Genomic DNA, 18426 nt, shown 5'->3' on the forward strand with positions numbered 1-18426 from the left:
CCAATGGCAGAGCAGAAAGCTATATCTCTGTGTATCTTACTTGCTTCTTCTAATGAGGTTTTTTTTTTAAATTATTCTAGTGTTTTAATTATATAGGCAGAGCAGTCTGTATTTATGTATATAACAACAAATAATGAAAAAAGAGACCATGAATTTGGAAAGAAGTAAGAAAGAATATAGGGGACGATCTAGGGGGACAAGAAAGGGGAGAAATGATGTAATTATGTGATAATCTCAAAAAATAAAAAAAAATTCAAAATTAGTTTCTCAGAGATACTAAGATGGCTCAGTAAGTGCTTGCCAAGCAAGTTGAGGATTTGAGTTCAGATCCTCAGCACTGTCACAAAGGCATGGTGGCCTGCTTGTGACCCCAGAGGTAAAGACAGGAGCTCTGCACAGCACGCTGGTCCGTTAGAATAGACAAGTCCATGAACTCTGGGTTCACGTAAGAGGCCCTGCCTCCATATATAAGGTGTGTGTGGGGTGGGGATGTTAAGGAGGACAACCCACGCTGATCTGTAGCCTACACACACACACACACACACACACACACACACACGAACACACAATGCCACACATATGTATACATGAGAAAAAATAGTTTCTCTTTAAATATTAGCAAAATCAAGGCTGGTGAGATGACTCAGCATGTAAAGCACTTGACACACAAGCCTAACAGTCTGAGGTCATCACAGATACTTCACATAATGGTGGAACTCCACAGAACTCTCCTCTGACCTCCACACACACCACACAAACAATGATAACAAATAAACAACTTTTCCAGCACAACACTCTACCATGGTCCTCCTCTAGGTCCCCTACACACAGTAGCCATACCGAGTGAAGAAGACTTCCCGGAAAGCGCCTTCCCTCCCCCTTCCACTTACAAAACTGCTTCAGAATCAGATGGGAAGACTGTCAATGGTTTTGACACTGTTGTCCCCTCCCCTTCCTCGGGTACCCAGGATGAGTCTCCAGAGCTTCATGACAGCATCACCAGCATCCTTGTCTAAGCTCCCTGGAGATCAAGGCTGCTTCCTAAACCTCTGCACCCTCCACTGTGTCCAGTATTCTCCCTCCAGTATGAGATGGCAGATTGGTGGAAAGAATGGATTCATAACTGTATACATGCTCTTTTTTTAAATATTTGTTTCATTTTTGTTTGTGTGCATGCACGTGTGTATACATGCCACATGAATGTGCAATATACATGCCATATGTGTATATATACAAGCCACATGTATGTGTATACATGCCACATGTGTATGTATGTATGCCACATGGGTGTATAAATGCCACATGTATGGGTGTATACATAACACATGTGTATATACATGTTACATGTGTGTATGCATGTCACATGTATACATGTATGTGGGTAGATGAGGAAACCAAGAAGGTGTCAGATTCCTGGAGCTGGAGTTAACAGGCATTTGTGATCCACGTGACATAGGTGCTGGAAACTGATCTCAGATCCTCCAGAAGAACAATAAATACCTTGACCCACTCAGCCATCTCTCCAGTCCTCATGAATATGTGTTCTAAAGTGTCCCAAACAAAACTACAAATCTAGTGATAAGAAAAGGCAGATAGAGCTCTAGGGATCAGTTGGCCTAGAAGTGCATGCCACAACTCCATAACTCCTGACAAATCTTACCTGAGTCTGTTGTCCTCACATTGGCTGGGACTTAAATGACTAAAAGTTGCAACTGAGATCAAAATATCTCTTAAACCACTGTATTAAGGCCTAGTAATTCTACAAAAAGATCACCAACTTCTTTCCTAAAGCAAGGTCATGCAACTTAAAAATAAAAAGATACAGTTAAACAGTAACTAGACTGCCTGAAAAGAAACTAGACAGGCAGTACCCACACAGAGCCCCAGAAACCTCGTGTGCTACTCAGGAGACAGATGTACGCCAGCGCAACTACCAGTCTACTCTGTTCAGAGGAGCATACTCAAACCTGTGGCTAACAAGTAAAACAGGTACATACTTGGGCAGTGACCAAAGCAAGGTCCAGGTACACTCATAGCAACACGAATTAGCAATGGCACCCCAGGGGGAAACCATACATTTGTCAGTTGTAGACAGGGCACACTGTCACGTAATCAGACAATAGAATCTAACAGCATCCAGACTGAACAAACAACAGTGGCACACCAAGACACACACAGAGAGGTATAAACCAAGACACAAAGTGAGCCAAAGGCTCATCCAATATGCATCCCTGTAGCAAGATCAAGCAAGGCTGATCAGGCAGCCTTACAGCTCTGCGGGACAGGGAGGAGCTTCTGAGCTGTGGGTGATGCTCTGCCTCCCACTCTGGAGACTGGTCACAGAGATGCATCCGGCTTGTGAAAGCTAAATAAGCTAGATATCAAGTTTTCCATACTTTTCTGCTGGATTTTCCAGGTCATTGAAAATTTTACCTAAAATAGAGGGAAGTAGGCTAACCCTGTAAATGTCTTTCATGAGCAGATGTTTTTAAAATGCTATAGTGACTGTCACCCAACTGCAAAACTGAATTGACTTACACTTTGACCAAAAGACTACAACTGTTAAGAGGTGTTAAGAGATTTTTTTTCACTTTTGAAAAACAGCAGAAGTCACAAATGGCATTCAATTTTTTTAAGAAACAAGATGACCAGCCAGGCAGCGGTGATACACACCTTTAATCCCAGCACTTGGGAGGCAGAGGCAGGCAGTTCTCTGTGAGTTTGAGACCAGCTGGTCTATAGCACAAGTTCCAGGACAGCCAGGGTGACACAGAAAATCCTGTCTTGGGGAAAGAAAGAAAGAAAAAAAGAGGAAACAACAGAAACCAGATGACCAAAGGAGGTGGGCTACTAAGTAATGGTGGTAGAAAAAAATGAGAAAAAAATATCAGCCTTAAAATGGTACTAAACTAGCCGGGCGGTGGTGGCGCACGCCTGTAATCCCAGCACTCTGGGAGGCAGAGGCAGACAGATCTCTGAGTTCGAGGCCAGCCTGGTGAGCTCCAGGACAGCCAGGGCTATACAGAGAAACCCTGTCTCGGAAAAAAAAACAAATCAAAAAAGAAAAAAAAGGTACTAAACTAGCTTTTACTCTTTAGAAACATCTTCTGTTAAACTACCAGGAAAAACCAACAACTATTTTTTCCAGTGCAGATACATGCCTCCACAGCTAGCTTTCCCCCAAAATTATTTTAAAGCGCTGTGCAACAGAGAGAGCAAGAATGTGCCCAAGGCAGTGATAATTATTGGCAAGCGCAGGTGTCTGAACAGAGGGAAGCTGAGGGAAAGGAAACACGAATCCTTCCGCCTCATTAGGGTTCTAAAAATAGTCTCAAAATACAAAGGCATGGGTGCCGCATAAATGAATGAGAAATTTAATCAAAGGGGGTTTTTGTGAATCTTGACCACAACCCAGACACAATTACTTTGAAGATTAAAAAAGAAAGAAAACAAAACAAAACAAGAAGACATGATGCTATGATCCAGGCCACCAGGGCTTAAAATAAGCAGAGAAATCAACAACACAAATATGATAGTGAGGACAGATTTTTTTCTTTTAAAGATTGTTCATACTTAGCTAGGAAATCTAGAAATAACGGGTGCTCAGAGGTCAAGAGCAGACCTGAAGGCTTATCTCTTCCAACTAGGTGTTAATTCTCTTTGAATTGGATTCCCCCCACCCCCCACCCTCCCACTTCCCCACCCTCCCACTTCCCCACCCTCCCATCCCCCCAACCCCCCACTTCCCCACCCTCCCACCCCCCAACCCCACCCCACCTCACCCCACCTCAGGAGGGGTAAGTGAACAAAGCTTAGGCATCCAGGCAACCACCAGGAGGAGGTGATCCTCCACCTCCAGCTGTACTAGGAGACGGCAAGCCTCAGACTCCTTCCAGCCCCCATCCAACTCCCACTGGTCAATGGACCAAACAGGCTTTGCCTGGATGCGTCCCCAAGTGTGTGTCGCACCTGAAAGAAGATGCAGCTACAGCTTTAGTTACATCCCTTGATATCACCCTGTCTCTGTCACTAAGAGGCAGTGGCATTTGCAGAAGGCAAGTGACAGCAAGGAAAACCAAAATATTCAAACAGTCAAACTTTACAGTATTTTATTTTTATTTATTTATTTATTTATTTATTTATTTATTGGTTTTTTAGAGGCAGGGTTTTTCTGTGTAGCCCTGGCTGTCCTGGAGCTCACTCTGTAGACCAGGCTGGCCTTGAACTCAGAAATCTGCCTGCCTCTGCCTCCCAAGTGCTGGGATTACAGGGGTGCGCCACCACCACCCAGCCCCCAGTATTTTAAGGTCCTGAACTGAGAATTCTTGTTTCCTGTAAGTTTCCAACCTAGTGATCGATACTAAGCATGTTATGGAAGGGGAAAGAAACATTCAGACCTACATTTCTTCTGTCAATAGCAAGTATCTGCCACAACAGCCACCAAAGTCAACCACAAATGACCTGCCAACACTCCATTCTGATACTACCGTCTCAATCTTTCCTTAATTGTACAGGGCACACATGACCCTTGGGCAAGTAACTTCCCTGATAATCCTGGTCCCAGCAAATGGGATTTGGATTTGATCCAAACCAACAGCCCACAAACATCAATGGAAGCAACTGTTGCTCCTGTGTGGACTGCTAAGAGGCGCTTCAGAAGGGAAAGCCTGCCTGAGACAAACCCAGATGAAAATAGACAGTCTGTGGGAACAAACAGGACAGCCAAGCTCAGGCTCTGAAGCTAATCTTACTGTGCATGGTTTCTCTGGGTAGCCCCGGCTCTCCAGGACCTCACTCTGTAGACTCAGAGATCTGCCAGCCTCTGCCTCCTTAGTGCAGCAACAGAGAAGTTCTTAGCAACATCAACCGAAAACTTTATTGTTCTGAATGTCTGTCATTTGCAAACAAATGGCCTCAGACATTATTGCTTCCTCATTCCTTTCAAAACCTTTAAAGGATTAGTTCTTCAGCCAGACATCCTACCCTTGATTATATAAATATAAATAAGAATATCAATAAACAGAAGTCTTTTGAAATGGAACACTGTGGAAAAATCAGTATTAAATAGGCCTGCCTGTGTTAGCCTTGGAATCTGAGGGGCTTCCAGGGAGCTCTATTATTTCCTCCTTCAAAAAGAGAAAGGTCGGGGGCAGGAGAGATGGTTCAGAGGTTAAGAACAGTGGCTGCTCTTCCAGAGGAACAGGGTTCAATTCCCAGCACCCACATGGTAGCTCACAACCATCTGTAATTCCAAGGAATCCGACACCTTCTGCTGGCCTCTGCCAGACACTTAAAGGCAAAATTCACATACACATGAAATTTAATTTAAATTTAAAAAAGGAAAGTGTCCTTGGTATAAATGGTTATTGACGCCTGATCCTATTACCACACTGCTTCGGGTTTGGGAACACCGAATGTCCGCCCGACTGCTCGGTTAAGCATTGGTGGCTCTCCGAGGCTCACTGGATAAAGTTGGGAGGGCTTCCTGCCTGCATTTATTTCTCTCCTGAATTTGCCATATTTGGTGGAAAGGAGATGAGCTCAAAAGAATATGCTGGAATCTAAAGCGTTTCTTTGGCCCACCTGCCCAGGGAGGGAGGCCAGGCCAGACATGTGGGCAAGCCTGTTGCAAGTGCTTCTGTACCAGTAGTCAGAGTCTGTGTTTGCAACGTGTTCTCGGTACAGAATCCTCTTCACGCTGGATAGCACACAGCTACCTCAGCTGTCTTCACAGAGAACACACCAGCGGCTCCTTCTCTGCAGACCCTGCCCTGGGCACGTGCAGGGGAGTTCACAGCTGAATGTCTCACACAACAACCTGGGAAAGATGGCACTATGCTGAACCTGGTCTTCAGTGGGAACATCGGCCAATACGCAGTTGTAGGAAGGAAGGGCCAAGGATGACATTCTAGCTACACGAGAGCGGTCTCAGTTAAGCCACCTCTTCTTTCAGAGGTCTAGTTTTCTTCTCTTTAACATGGGATGGGGACAAACAGATCAGTGTTTGTCACTGTGGGTCTTGATCCAGGTAGTGGGTGGTAAAGTTGACTTGATGAACCAGGACCAACTTTACAGCCAGATGATTCTAGGGCAGAGACACAGAGTGCACAAGGGGAACCAGGAGTACCTTTAAGTACCAGAAAATACAGGGGTAAGGAAGATCACATGATGAGGTCACATGATGGATTTATGTCAAAGGCGGTGGGAGTCAGCTGATGAAGCTCCTCATAGCTGAAATTGGGACAAGTAAGAAACAGTACACCCTGCGCTCCCGGATTAGAACCTCAAGTAGAAAATAAACACCTGTGTGTTCACAGTGATGTGTAATAAGTATCAAGTGGTGGAATAACTGATTGAATGACAAATAAATAAATAGGTAAAAGGAAGAGAGAAATCCTGACTCTTAGCTAGATCCTCCACCCTTTAGGAGCTAAAACAGGTCTCCACTCCTTCACGATGCAACAGGCACAGAAATGCAAGTCATGGTACCACATACCCTCCACGGGGCACCATGGGAAAGCCACTTGGATCTGTGAGCCTTCCTCCTTAGACTCGAAAGCCATATAAAGCCATTCTATAAAACACGCCCCACGCCCCTCTCGAAGCTTGGAAGGTGGGCGTCAGGAGTGGTTCCTCAGGCCTTCCCAAATGGATCTTTAAAGGATCTCCAAGAGTCGATCCTCTGGCTTGCCCTTCCACTGCGTGAGGTAAGAAGCCACACCAGACGGCAGCACCTGGATCCTGGGTATCCCATCTCCCGAATTGTCCAAGGATACATTTCTCCTCTTTTATAAATAGGTTGATCTCTGTGTGTTCCACATACACATTTGCCTGCTCATGTGTAGAGGTCAGAGGTCAACAGCAGATGTCTTCTTCGATTGTTCTCCATGTTACTTTTTGATATAGCGTTTCTCACTGGACAGGGAGCTCATGGATGCTGCCAGGCTGGGTGGCCAGTGAAAGCCAGGGATCTGCTTCTCAGAAGCTCCGGGAATACTGGCATGTATGGCTCCGTACAATTTTTACATCATGTAAAACAAGGATCTGGGATCCAAACACAGGTCCTCACATTTGAGCAGCAAGCACGTTTGTAACTGAGCCGTTCCTGGCCGAGAGCCTCATCTAAGCCTGGCTGGTCTTCCAGAGGATCCAGGTTCAATTCCCAATACCACATGGAGATTCAACACCCTCCATGGGATTCACTGCCCTCTTTCTGACCTCTGAAGGCAGCCATCACGCACGCGGGGCAAAGACATATGCAGACAAACACCCCATACGGACAAAATAAAAATTCTAATTAATTAATTAGTTAACCTAAGGTTTTCAGTTAGAGCATCACAAAACACACAAAGACATCTGAGAAACTGTCTCAGCCAAGAAGAGCCTGGGAGACGCACAGTTTAACGTAATAGGAAAAGCTGGTTGGGACGCCAGAACGGCAAAAGAACATTCAGAAGTACTATGCCAGCACCAGCTCGATGGCTTGATAAAGGGAACCCACTAACATTAAGATGTTACTACTAAGGAAAACTTGGTTGTGGCAGACAAGGGCTTTCCGCACTGTCTCCACAACTTTCCTATTGCTTTTAACCCTTCTAAAGTTAGAAGCGATTTTTGTCTGTGTGTGTTGGAAGGGTGTGATTAAGGCACACAAATCTGAGTATGGTCTGCATGTTTACAGAGGAAGTTTGAGTTCTATGTCTTATGAGGCTGGAGGGCTATGACCCCACCGCTTGGCTGGCACAGTCACTCACCCCAGGGGGAGTCACTCAGCTATTCTCATGCCAATTTTCCCCACCAATTCACCAAAGTTAATACCCATCCTGTCTCAGGGTTGTCTCATTGTTCTGAGTAGCTGGTGTCTTATTGGCATGATAGAACACCATCCCCAAAAAACAACTCAAGGAGACAGGTTAATAGTTCAACATCTCAGTCCAATATCCAAGGAAGTCAGGGAAGAAACTCAAAGCAGAAACCTGGATGGAGGCAGGACTGATGCACAGGCCATGGAGGAGTGCTCCTTCCTGGCTTGCTCAATCTGCTCTTATACCACCCAGGACCAGCAGGGGTGGCTGTGCGCTCAGTGGGCTGGGCCCCACACCCAAACCAAACATTAATCAGGAAAATGCCAGCCTCCCCCCAGACTTGCCCACAGGCCAATCTGGTTGTGGCATTTCCTCTTCAATTGAAGTTATTTGTTCCTGAATGTGTCTAGCCTGAATCAGGTTGACATAAAACTAACCAGCACACCGTGTTTGTCAGTTTTCCATTAATGTGAAGGGGAAGAAATGGGAAAAGTCACTGAAAAGTTTCCACAGTCACTTGGCACATGTGCCTTCAAGCCAGCAGCAGTACAATATATACTGTGACAGTGGACATGTGTGGCACAGGAAGCAGGTTCACCTGTGGCAGCCAGAAAGCAAAGCTGAGACAAGCAGCTGCCCTGCAGGATGACATGATTCAATCTGGGAGGAAACTGTTACACAACACTCGTCCCTCCCTCCAGCTCTTACATTCTTTCTGTCCCATCTTCTTCAATGATCCCTGAGCCTAGGAGGCGTGACTATAGATCTTAGTCCACCTATGACTAAGCACAGGCCACCACGTCACAGTAACAGCCATGTGGTCTCAGGAGCTCCCCCATGGTTAAGAGTGAGGCTGATAACGCCTATGGGCGAAAACACAAGTGTAGACGGCAACTTGACAGGCACATCACATCCATCTAGAAAAGCCACAGAAGTTGCTTCCCCAGTGGAACCTATGACCTCCCAGACACAGCTTTTGTTCTGGCTCTCAGTGCTAGGCTTGACTCCTGTGTTGGGGCTGGCCTTAGATCCAGTCAGAAGGATGTTGGTCTTACCCACAACCGCCGAGCCACTGTTGCACAAGCAGGCACATGCAATCTTGTGTGTTGGTATTTTAGAACACAGTTCATAGCCAAGCAGGAATGTTGGTGATAGTTCACCTGCAGCTGGCACGGCCCCCCTCTGGCACTATGAAAGCCAGTCAGCAGGATGCAAGTTTCCAGTTCAGATCCAGCTTAATTTCTCCATGTTCTAAGTCAAGGCACGGATGCACTGTGTCTTCGGCAATAGGGTCTGGCAAACGACCAAGGGCAGTAGCAACAGCCTTTATGATCTGTGGGACCTCGGGGACTTCCCCAGCTGACAACTCAGAAGGAGATGGCCCACCCCAGGCACTGGGGATTTTATTCAATGACCTCACAGAAGTGTCCACTCCCACCCACATAGCGTACACCTTTTGAATATAAACTCTGTGGCTACTGTTTTAACACATTTTTCCTCTTAATTAACCCAGCCCAAGTAGGACTGACTATAAGGGAGGTGGAAGTACCATTGTACATGGTTGTCTTATCAATGGCTTTCCAAATCTGCAAAATTCTCCAAGGTTAAAACTACATCTAGATAACAGAACCTTTTCCAGAGGATGGGCAGGATGAGGCAACATCTGGAACTACTGTCTCATAACAGATCGGTGGGGTTCCAAAGATAACCTTGGTGAAACACTCTGAAAGTCAGTTGTCATCTGTCCTCAGCAAGGGTCAGGTGATCCCGGAAGTTCACAATTATATAACTGAAGCTGAAATAAGTGAGGTCTAATGCAGCACAAACAGGTTCCATTCCTTTGTATCATTAGCTTCCTCCAAAGATCAAGGTCAGGTACAAAGCATCATCACATGCTTTCCTTAGTGGCTGTTCCTGGTTGTCAACCGACTCTATCTGGAATAAACTACAATCCAGAATTGGAGGGCTCACCTGTGGCCCAGATCTTGAGGCTAAAGACACAAGTTTCTGACCTGGATCTTGGCATGGAAATCTTGAGGCACAGTGGCCAGGAAAAACTTAGACCCAGGCAAGGTAGTACATGCCTTTAATCCCTGGAGACCGAGGCAAGGAGATCTCTGAGTTAAAGGCCAGCCTGAGACAAGGCAAGTCCAACATCCAGGCCTGGTGGTACAACCTATAATCTGGGCCACACCTTCTGCTGGAGGTCTACATAAAGACATTGGAAGAAGGAAGATCTGCTCTTCACCTGCTTGCACTCACTTGCCAGCACATCTGTTGGAACCTACTTCTACAGAAGGCCAGCTGAAACAACTAGCCTCGTGGGACTGAGCAACTACTAGATTCTTGGACTTCCCATTCACAGCTGACTATTGTTGGGTTAGATGGACTACAGACTGTAAGTCATCACAATAGATTCCCTCAATACAGAGAGACAGTCCATAAGTGCTGTGACTCCAGAGAACCCTGACTAACAATACACATAGGTAGGAGGTGCTAACTTAATTTGTTCTCTGTAATCCTTCGCAATTCTCTCTGAACTACTATGTTTACACGACCTGGAGCCCGTGCTGGGAGCCTTCCTACATGTCTTCACACTGATCAACTCAGTGGGTCTGACTTAGTCAGCTCAGACCTACTCTGGGCCAAAGGTAAATGTGGCCCTGCTTTCCCACTGCACCTCTGGTTCACTAGGTCAGAGTGGCCCTGGGTTGGCACATGCCTCTAGCCTCCCCATTCACCATACCTGGCTGTTGGGGGAGTTTCTAGCTGGGCTAACAGTCTACACCCCTAGCATTATCTTTTGCTGGAGGAAAATGTACCCTCCGTGGTCTGGGGGGATTACCCCGTCCTGGGACAGGCTTGATGTGCTTCATCTGTGTTCTGTCAACCTCTCCTTAGGCAGAAGCTCCTTAGCACACAATTTGCCTTCAACAAATCTATCAGCTTGTCTTAGGAACTCCAGCTCGACACAAATCCTGTCACATATTTTACCTGGGTGACTCTTTTACTTGGAGGACACTCATCACATGCTGTTCTAAGTCACTGAGATCTGCCAAAGCCTTTCCTGCTTTATTAAGGTCTTGCTCCACTAAAGGACTCAGCCATTAAAACTTGAAACTTGCCTTGAGGTTCCTTCTGGATCAACCTTTAACTCCTCTGTACACAGAGTTCTGTCTGGCCCAGTGAGCTAGGGTTCAAATATAGTCAACCTTATTCCTAGTCCCTCAGTGCCACCTACCCCTCCTCTATGTTCCTCCAGTTCCTGATATTGATGTGGACTTCCAAATGTTCCTAATGGCCTTGATAAACCAGTCCACTGGAGACTGCTCTTATTCACACCGTCTCGGGGTATACAGCCTTTGCCTTACAGAGGGGATGGAAAGTTACAGTACTTAGTTTTTCTGCCTCCACAGCAGTTAGACTGATCCCAGCTGCTCCTGTGTCCCTCAGCCTCAAGAGCCAGGTTCTTTCGCTACTTTGTTGAAAAGTCTTCCCTAGTTCTAGCAATTCAAATGCTAACAATTTCCTGATATAGCAGTTAATGCCCCATCTTCGTGCTGGATTACAGATTTTTCCTCTCCTTTTCTACTAAAGGTTGGACTTATCTCTTACTGCTTTTACCACCTCCCCCTCCTGTTTATCTAATTTAGTTGCCAAATCAGAAGCTAACACAGAATACTGGCTACATGTCTCTTTCTTGTCAAAACTACTCCTTTACACACACACAAGCCCCTGCCTGCCCGCCATCCTGGCCTCAGGTGCATTTCTAACATAGCACAACACTGACCAGGCAGCCTCTGCTGCTGCACTCATCTCAAAGACTATCCGGTTTCCTCTACCTCTTTAACTGTTTCAGGGTGTCTCCACGGTCACACAGTGAACTCCATTCATCTAGTTTGCATTCCGCCCCATACCACACAGATGAGGCTGCTATTCTGACACTGCCTCCCACAGACACTCCTAATCCTGATGGCTCTGCCTCAGTTGTATGTCTCACTACTTACGGCAAGAACCATACAACCACTCTTACAGCACAAAGGCACAAGAACACCCACCATACAGGAAATTACAACAGTATTGGAATTTCCTCCAGGGAAGCGCCCACCACAGACTTCTCAACCTCAGTAACGGGCCTTGCTATCCTTATCCAGGACCATGCATTTGCTCTTTCCTAACTCATCTTTGGTTCTATCAGGTCCCTGTTCAGACACCAATTATGGTTCCTGCCCCACTAAATGTGAAAGTCAGATCTGAGGAGTGTTGTTTGAAACACACACATTTATTCATTCCTAACAGGGATCCCATACAAGACCAAAGTATGGATACCAGCAAAGTCCAACTTGGTGAACCAATAAATGTTATTGGGGTTACTTACAGGCATATGGGTGAGAGGTTACTCACTGGAGCAGAAACAACTCAGAGACAGCTGCATCACCATGGCCTGGCCCAGCATGGGTGACAGCTCACAAAGCTGGGGACCTGGAACTTATTGCACAGTCAGATTGCAAAGTGTCCAAGGGAAGACTTTTCAACAAGCTTTTGAGGCTGAGGGACACAGGAGCAGCTGGGATCAGGCTAATTGCTGTGGAGGCAGAAAAACTAAGTACTGTAACTTCCCATCCCCCTCCTTAGTAAAGGTTGTATAACCCGAGACAGTATGAAAAAAAGCAATCCCCAATGGGCTGGCTTATCAAAGGCATTCGGAATATTTGGAAGTCCCCACCAATATCAGGAACTGGAGGGCCGTAGAGGAGGGGCAAGTGACTCTTGTCTAAACCTCTTTCGGGCAGCCTGGCAGGTTTCTACTTCTTCCAGGCAACTGGTCTGGTCTCAAAATCTTTGTGACTTTTCTCCTCTAAAAATCTTTGCAGCTCAGCTTCACTTCGCCAGGGCGGGACTCTCAACTTTAATTGCTCCCTCTGATAGAGAGGGGCAAGGTGGGTCTGGTCAGTTTCAGGAACTTCCTGAAACTAGTTTGAGTTGTTTACCTTTTGCTTAAGGAGCTTCCCAGCAGGATGGACTGTCTCAATCTCAAGGAAACTGTTACACAACAGGGCCCCACAATCAATATTTGAACCTGGTGTTACAATGTTGCTAGGGTAAAGAAGCAGTATACCAGAGAAACTTATCCCTGTTTCAGAGTCACATGATCCCCTCCTCTAGATGGGTCTTTTGCCCAGCTGGCAGTCACCAGGCTGTTCCCTTGGCTCCTTCCATCTATCAGCAGTTGGCTAAGGAGGTGCAGTGCTCAATACCCTGGAGGACATAGGCAGGGCTATGACTTGTAAACCTCAGTGCAGGCTACACAGCCACAGCAAGTCCCAGAGCCTCAAGTCCTAGAGCTCGGACAGCCTAGGACTCTGGCAGTGAAGGAGTCTCGGCAGCTGTTGCAACCCCACATCACATTTCACAGAGGAAATCCAAACTCTGTCCTGTGAGCCCAGCACTGTTAAGCAAAGCTGTTACCTGTGGATTAGAAAAGGCAGCCAGCTCTCTCTCTTACACAAGTGTCAGTCTACCTATATGCATTGTGCAAAGAAGCTAGGCAGACGCCAGAGAAGCAAAGAGCTTTCTGAGTCCGAACCAAGGACGAAGGCATTCAGATCTCAGAGGAACAAACCAGTCCTAATGTTCATCTGGCCCTGATACCAAAGTCTAGAAGAACAGGAATTTCCAGTCAAGAGCAGACTACCTTCAGGAAGTCCATACATGCAGCCTTTGTCTGAATCTTGTTTAGGCTATCACTTTTTCCTCTCTGAGTCCTTATTATTGGTATGATCCCTTAGTAATACATGTACAAGGTTTAGGTCACTCTGACTATGGAGCCCTAAGGGGCCCACAGTTTGTGCTATGTACATATGCATGTTTGTAAGATTAGAGACTCGATCATACCAACCCCTTTCTCCTAAGGACAGAGGCAGCCAGTCTCTGTCAACACCTATAAGATACAATGTATAAACAGTGCACATAAATTTGTCAACAAATCACCATTCACCAAACTTTGCTTATTCCCATGTAGAATGGTCTAGAGATAGTGCCTTCCTTCCATAAACTACATATAAAAAACACATATAAAAACTACAGATAAAAACATAAGCATACTGCCACACAGGCAACTAAAGCTTCCATCAAACACCAAGAGACTGGGCTGAATGTGGGAGCACACATTTTTAATCCCCAGCACTCAGAAGGCAAGGGCAGGTGGATCTCAGTGATTCCAGGGCTAGCCTGGTCTACATGAGTTCCAGGCCAGCCCTGCCCAGGCTTCGTAGTCTAAAACAAAACAAGGCAGCACCAAGAGACCAGATGTGTAAAAGCCATCCCAGTGCCCTGTGTTTCATGGGCCACGGCATCATCTAGCTACCTTTTTATTGTGACTCTTCTGCCTCTTAGCCTCTCTTTTCCACGATACGCAGTCCTCCAGGGAATGTACTGCTTACTCTTTGCATCTGACTGCCAGCCTTATTGGTGAACACATAATCCCTCGTTCAAACCGTCTGCTGGGACTCCAGCTGGCTGAGAATTGAACAGCCATGCACACCTGGAATTCCTATCAAATCCCACCTTCCGGCTACAAAAGATAGCTTGCTTTCCACGCAGGCCCATTGCTATCTTCACCTGGAATGTCTTTCTCCTTACTTCCCCATTTTCTGAATTACACCCTGCTCTGAGGCCCTGTTCGATCACCATGCAGTCCAGCAGATGGTCCTGTTTAGAATTCCTACAAAGCTCAAGGAGTGTGGAAGCATAATCCCATCCTAAGGGTGGCTGTGAGAACTAAATGTGGTGATGGACTTTCAGTAAACATAGAGGGCAGCGATTCCTTTTCAATAGCTACTCTATGAGAGACATGACTATCATTAGGCTGTTGTGGTCCTTACCCGTGTGGCTGATGCTCCTTCTCTTACCGGCCTTTTGGCTTACTGTCCCCAAGGAACCATCATGCATCCTGCTTTTCCTCCTGGGACCTGCCTGAGACTGGGACTTGTCCTTAGGAACCTTCTCAGCAGTCATAAAAGCCACTGAACTGCTGACCCAGATAGGATAACAGGCTTTGCCTCTTTCCCAAGTTGCTACTGAACATTCCCATAACAGGCCAGCTAGGCACGTCACAACCAGAAGCACCCTTTCCCCTAAGAGCTTCTGTCTCTGCTCTCCCAGACAGGAACACTACATCTTAAATAACATACTAATGGAAAGTAACTCAGTTACTCTCTGGCTACTTTGGAGTCATACTTAAAAATAAGTAACACATTTACTTGTAACAAATTCAAAAATCACAATACCAACCTCACCATTAATCCTCCTGTTTCCTGCTACCCCTTCCTGGGGGAATTTAGTATTAGCAACCTCTTATGTACACCTCAAGATATTTTATATTTGTATGTACACAGAGAGTAAACGTAAATGTTTACCAAGCAGCTCTCTGGAAAGCACCCTGACTTGCTGCACTTGTTCATTTCCATGCTATACCGACCCCCATCATGAACAATTCACGAGGCACTACAGGTGAGCAGCAAGGGATCGCCTGGGAAAGGACGCACATGCCCTGGAGGCTGACTGCGGACCACAGGCTCTGTAGGTGTGCTCATGTGTAAAAACATAGGCATCCATGTACATCCATAGATATATATGAAATATACTATATAGGGATGTATTTTTACACAATAGATAATATACAATCCCTTTGTTGACAGTCTATGTATACCACACTTCTATATATTCTACATGTTACTTGTATTTTAACTTTAATGATAAGGCTTACACATTTATAAGTCTGATAAAATCCCTAGAATTGTTAACTGCTGATTCAGGCAATGCATACATTTGTGATTTTGATAAATCATAGACATTAGATTAGCTTAAACTTCCATCCAGTATTTGAGCCCTCATTCCCTCAGTCCCTTGCCAGTACTAACATTGTCGTGATGTGTGCCAATCTGGCATGTGAAAAATAGCAGCACCTTATTAAGGTTTCGTGAAAGTGATTAAAGTTTCAGCATTTTTAAGAGTCAGCGCTGGGGGCTGGAGAGATGGCTCAGTGGTTAAGAGCACTGACTGCTCTTGCAGAGGTCCTGAGTTCAAATCCCAGCAACCACATGGTGGCTCACAACCATCTGTAATGTGATTCAATGCCCTCTTCTGGTGTGTCTGAAGAGAGCAACAGTGCACTCACATACATTAAATAAATCTTAAAGGAAAAGTCACTCCTCTACAGCTTTAAGACCTGTGCACTCATATTCTTTACCTCCAGAGTAACTTATGGATTTGTCGAAGCGCTTTATATACTGATAGAAGTACATCTGTGCAGCATGCAATGGTACTCTTTTCTTAGGTTTTTGTTGTCCTTTGAAATAATTAAAAAGATTTGGTCTTGCAAAAAAATTATATGCACAAAAGCTTCTGGGTTTGTATCATGTCTAGGAAGGATTTCCTGTCTCCATTAACTACTGAAGTGGGGTTCTCATTTTACTGGCTGTTTTGATGTTAAGTTTTTGTTCTATTTGGAACTTATTTTAGTGGAAGATAGGACACAGATTCCAGGTGCATTATCTCCCCCATAGAACCATCTTTGCCTTTCTCTCAACTGCCACTACCAGCTCCTGGTCCTGGAAACTGTCTTACTAACTTTAAAAATGTCTTGATAGTAGGACAGTAGTGGCAGACACTTTTAATCCCATTACTGGGGAGGCAGATGCAGGGGGATCTCTGTGAGGTCGAGGCCAGCCTGGTCTCCAGAGTGAGTTCCAGGACAGCCAAAAGCCACACAAAGAAACCCTATCTCTGAAAAAGAAAAGAACTTGGTAACATTTCTTCACTCTTCTCCAGTTGTGGCCACCGTGTATCTCTGGTCCCGGCCTTTGACCTCTACCAGCGCCAAATGTTTTTCTCTGACTCACAGCTGACCACAGTGACCAGCCGCCACTGGCGTCTGTTCTTCATGCTCATCAGCACCCTTAACGGCAGCATGGGTCCTTCTCTGGAGACTCCCAGGCGCCAATGGAAGCAAAGCTGGTATGTCCACTCACATAAGAAACCAGCTGAAAACTGTTCTGACCCCGTGAGAACAAAAGCCATATTAGGCTGCCACACCCTCAAATACCTATGCTGCTCATCTTCTTCACTGTCAAGCTCACTGGGTTTGGAGTCCCCTAGGAGACACACCTCCAGCTGCGACGGTGAGGGCTTCCAGAGAGGTCTGACTGAGGAGGAAAAGAGCGTCCCCAAATGTAGGCGACACCATCTTATGAGCTGGGTACAGGACTAAACAAAAAGGAGAGCATGGGCGAGCAGGATCGTTCATCTCTCTCTGCCTCCTGACTGTAGACAGCGCATGACCAGCACGCTCCTGCTGCCACGCCTTCCCCACCGTGATGGACAGCATCCCTTAAATCACCAACCAAATAAACCCCTCTTACTTTAGCTTGCTTCTGATCAAGCATTATGTCACCGCAATGAGAAAACTAATCCGTACCCCTAACTCATCTCAGTCCCTGACAAATGAGCTACACTACAAAGAGAGCCAGCAACTTATTTTAAGCTCCTCTGAGGGCTATACCAGTCAGCTCGGGTTGTTAGACCTTGTTCAGTTTCAATTACAAAAGGAACAGAAACTCAACTTTGGACTCAATGCTCATTAGTAAATAAACAAATCTGTGTGTAGCATCAGAGAAATTCAAACCCTTCTCCCCAGGTCCATGTGGCCTACAACTGAAAAGACAAAAGGGCAGGACTTGGCACATCTCCTTCTCCTGGGAGGCTCTCCAGCCACAGTCACTCTTCTCTTCCTCGTTCAGATCTTTGCAGCCCAGATCATGACCCACAGGAAAATAGAACTTTGCTCCCCAGGGTCCCAATTAAAATCCAGACTCTTTCCCTTTGAGCTACGTATCACCATGGTAACTAATGAATTCTCTGTTTAATGTCTGCATCCCCTTCTAGCCGGTAAAGTCCAGAAGATAGAGTCCACTGGTGATTCCCCACCACATCCTGTTTCCAGCATGGTGCCTGAGACTTAGAATGGGATCCACAAATGCTCTTCAAACGAATGAACATCAAATCTTACTTCACGCATTAATTCTTTAAAATCGCATTGATTGTTTAGCTTTTGCCTTTAAGCATTGCAGCTCACTGCCCAATACTGATGACTCAGAGAGAGAAGTTTGTTTTAGAAGACTTAAACTTTAATTGTCTTATGAATACTAGAATATCTGACAGCAACACAGGACACAGGATTGGAAATCTTCACTGTGCTTTAACACACAAGTGAAAAAATTTTCTGTTAAGGAGAGCCTTTGGCCAACACAACACCACAAAAACTAATTTCAGCATCTTAACCAAAAAGAGTGAAAATTTAAAAAAAAAAAAAAAAAAAAAAAAACCCTACAGAAATCAAGAGTCTGTGATCCTCTCCTGACCCTTTATTAGGAACCACGGCGACTGGACTTGAAGCTCTGATTTTATCCCACAAAAACTAAGTCTGTGATCCTCTCCTGACCCTCCATTAGGAACCACAGCGACTGGACTTGAAGCTCTGATTTTCCCATTTCCATGAAAGGGATGAGTCCTTTAGGGGAATTCTTCTGGGCCATACCTCCTCCAACACCTGAGCATATTA

General features: G+C 45.6%; 1 protein-coding gene across 6 annotated transcripts in view; it reads right to left on the minus strand.

Annotated features, from left to right (window-relative positions):
- The window catches only part of Osbpl3 (oxysterol binding protein like 3), a 163831-nt gene that overhangs the window by 136570 nt on the left and 8835 nt on the right, over positions 1–18426 (minus strand). The window lies entirely within an intron of this gene.

The sequence above is a fragment of the Apodemus sylvaticus genome, chromosome 2, assembly GCF_947179515.1.
Source record: "Apodemus sylvaticus chromosome 2, mApoSyl1.1, whole genome shotgun sequence".
Taxonomy (NCBI): Eukaryota; Metazoa; Chordata; class Mammalia; order Rodentia; family Muridae; genus Apodemus; species Apodemus sylvaticus.